Genomic DNA, 3,091 nt, shown 5'->3' on the forward strand with positions numbered 1-3,091 from the left:
ACGTTACGAGAACGCGAGTAGGATAGCCTCTGAGATCTAAATCTTGGTCATTAGTTTGTGCCGTAGGGTCGGGGGGAGGGGGGAGAGGGGAGGGGGAGGCGAGTGCGGTCTGGCGGTCGTAGCTCGCTAATCGTATAAGCGAGGTTAATCACGTGTTCTGTTGTCAAACGAGTTCGTTGTTAAATACGCTGCGTCATTCATCTGTCTATGTTGGAATAAGTAAGCAAGTTTTCCTGAACATAATTTCTTCGGTATAGGAACGGCGGAGGAAGAGTGGGCGGGAAAACACGAGAGGCGGCGATCCGCGTGCCTCTGAACGGTTCCCGTTTGTTTTGAGCGGTTTTGCTCGGTCGGTTGTCGCTTGCGCCTGATTAATTCGGAGGAGCATTTGAGTTGAAAAACAAATGTGTGACGCGGAAATTCCTTATATTCATCGTAAAGTTTCTAAAATGTTATTTTGTGTTAATTTTCATCGGCCTGTTTTTAATTGGCTACGCCTCATCGCCAACAACGGATATTTCCTGTCATCGGAAATACATACCAATAATGGAATGAGATCCATAGAATAAATTGTAATTACGTATCGGGGACTTGGCGAATTTATAAAGAGATAAGGACCTCATCTACATGACTTACCGTTGAGCAATGAAGCGGAAACTCGGCACAGGTTTCACTAAACTTCGTCCGTTTCCAGTTTTACTTCTTATCGCAACCTTGAGGAATCGGACGCAGTTGGGAGACGACTTTGGCTCCATATCTTTGATATTTGGGTCTTGTGGTGGTCTTTCTTGTTAGGGGGTTCCTGGATTTAAATCCTGAAGCATTCCTAAAACAGATTGAACTAAAAGCTTTGAACTGAACGAAGCCTTTTCAAATTCTAGCATTTGTTAGGTTGAACGCGCTGGGTGAAAGCGCTGTGAATGAACGCGACAGATGAACGAACACTCGGTCTGGCTTTCGTAGATGTTGGAAGCGGACGCGAAACTTTTTTGGTGAATTTTATTCGGCGATGGGACGAAGAGAGGCGGGGGGATAGATGGAGGAAATGCTGAACCGTACGTGTGTTTATGGTGTATGTATGTTGTTGCAGCGTAGTGTGTGTGTGTGTGTGTGTGTATCGTGCGCGTGCACGCGCGCTTGTGTGTGTGCGCGTGAATGTTACCAGCTGAGCGCAGGTGAGATGTCATTCTGCAGGTGACGTCATGGCGGATCTTAATTTCACGAACAGCTTCATTCATTTCTTTCAGAATCTCACATTTTCAAATCTCGCAATTTGATAAACACACAGCAAACATTCTCAGGCGTCAGGAAAGGGTGGGCTTGAGGAACTGCATCATTGAGATAAAAACGACAAGAAAATAACGTCAAAATATGGATAAAATTTCCCCGACACAGATAGTGGCTTGCGGGAGTGAGCGCGAAAATTAGATTCCGCGAATGCGTCTCGGTCGAGCTGAGGGAACATGCACGCTGGCAAGGCAGTCGACGTCGGACCGGCCAAGCGTTCAGGTACACGCCTTAGTCGCTCCCCGCGAGTGTTGAAAAAACTCTTTACCCCTTATCCATTTGAAAAAGTGCGGGGAAAATGTACCGTGCAGCCTTCGTCTCTATATACAAAAGTGTCAGTGAACAGAAACGGTAAATTCATTTTCTCGAAAGAAAGAAAAAGGTGGAATTATCTCAGGAAAGCGTGTGTACTAAGTTGGCGATTTGGGTTTACCTGTGTCGTGTCTGTTGGTCTTCCGTGTGTACCTGACAGGGAGAAAAAAATATATATATATTAGAAAAAAACAATTATATACGAATCAAATTGGTAGAAAATATACTAGCTTCTGTCTTGGTTACCGCTCTTTAAATAACAAAGGATAATACGTAATGGTATCGAAACTTTCACTATCGACAGAGGAAAAGTAATGAGAAAGTTGCTAAAAGATTGTGTTACTCTCATAGATGGGAATTAATGTATATTTTTAAAAGTTCGAACAAATATGAAATTGTGCTGTTTGACGTGTTACAGGAAAATAAGTGACAAGAAAAAAGTGATGTTAGATGTTTACTGGTAGAAAGTTATGATATTAGTCAAGATGATTGTAATGTGATGCAATTCTCGATTGAAAAGGAGAATACAGTGATGACAGTATCGTTGAAATTAATGGAAAGATGTCGCAATGATTGATAAAGCTAATGACAATTGCAAACATGCATAATGATTACACACGCGCGCGCACGTATATGTATATATATATATATATATATATATATATATATATATATATATATATGTATGTATGTATATATGTATATAATAATAATAATAATAATAATAATAATAATAATAATAATAATAATAACGTAATTGATGGTAGCAGTTGTTCATATATTGTAATGGTGGCGTTTATCATAATGAGTCTTGAATAAGGTGTTGATAACAAATGTGACAATCCTATGATGTTAATTCTGATAATTATAATCAATAACGTCAGTGATAATAGTAATTACAATCCCATTCACATTTGCGATAACTACAGTATTATTGCTACTGTCACCGTCTTCGTCACCACACCACCATTGTCCTCACACCATCGTCACCTTCCTTCCAACTAGATTGTCATCGGGTTTTATTGCTGTTTTTTTTAACGTTGCGAAGAGGAAATTTCAAGGACATAATAACAGCGTAATGCAGTTGCCACGCTGGGACGTTATTACGGAGAAAAAATTACATTGTAAGTACGAGGGAAGGATAGACGGGTGGCTGGCATGCAACCGTGCCTGACCTCCTGGAGAGAGAGAATGAGAGAGATAGTGAGTGAGAGAGAGAGAGTAAGAGAGAATGAGTGAGTAAGTGGAGTTGAAACTGCATTGGATAAGGAAGGAAGGGAAAGTGAACGACTGAACGAAATGAGAGAAGATGGAGTACAGAGGTAAAAAGGTGAGAGACAAGGAAGAGCGAGAAATGGCGGAGAAGCGAAAGAACAGAACGAAAGGGAGATGGAGAGAACTGAAGCTCCGGCATGACCAAACAAGGGGCAGAGCAAAGGAAGAGCGAATAAGCAAGCAGAAAGGAAAGCTAGAAGACACGGGGGGGGGGGGG

General features: G+C 41.5%; 1 protein-coding gene across 1 annotated transcript in view; it reads right to left on the reverse strand.

The window, feature by feature from the left end:
* The window catches only part of Hpd (4-hydroxyphenylpyruvate dioxygenase), a 45,686-nt gene extending 43,939 nt beyond the window's left edge, over positions 1 to 1,747 (reverse strand). The window contains exon 1 of the mRNA XM_070114852.1: positions 1,721 to 1,747. The gene's annotated coding sequence lies outside the window, so the exon portion shown is untranslated. The remainder of the gene's footprint in view (positions 1 to 1,720) is intronic.
* Positions 1,748 to 3,091: the final 1,344 nt, after the last annotated feature.

This window comes from Penaeus vannamei, chromosome 36 (assembly GCF_042767895.1).
Source record: "Penaeus vannamei isolate JL-2024 chromosome 36, ASM4276789v1, whole genome shotgun sequence".
NCBI classification, from domain to species: Eukaryota; Metazoa; Arthropoda; class Malacostraca; order Decapoda; family Penaeidae; genus Penaeus; species Penaeus vannamei.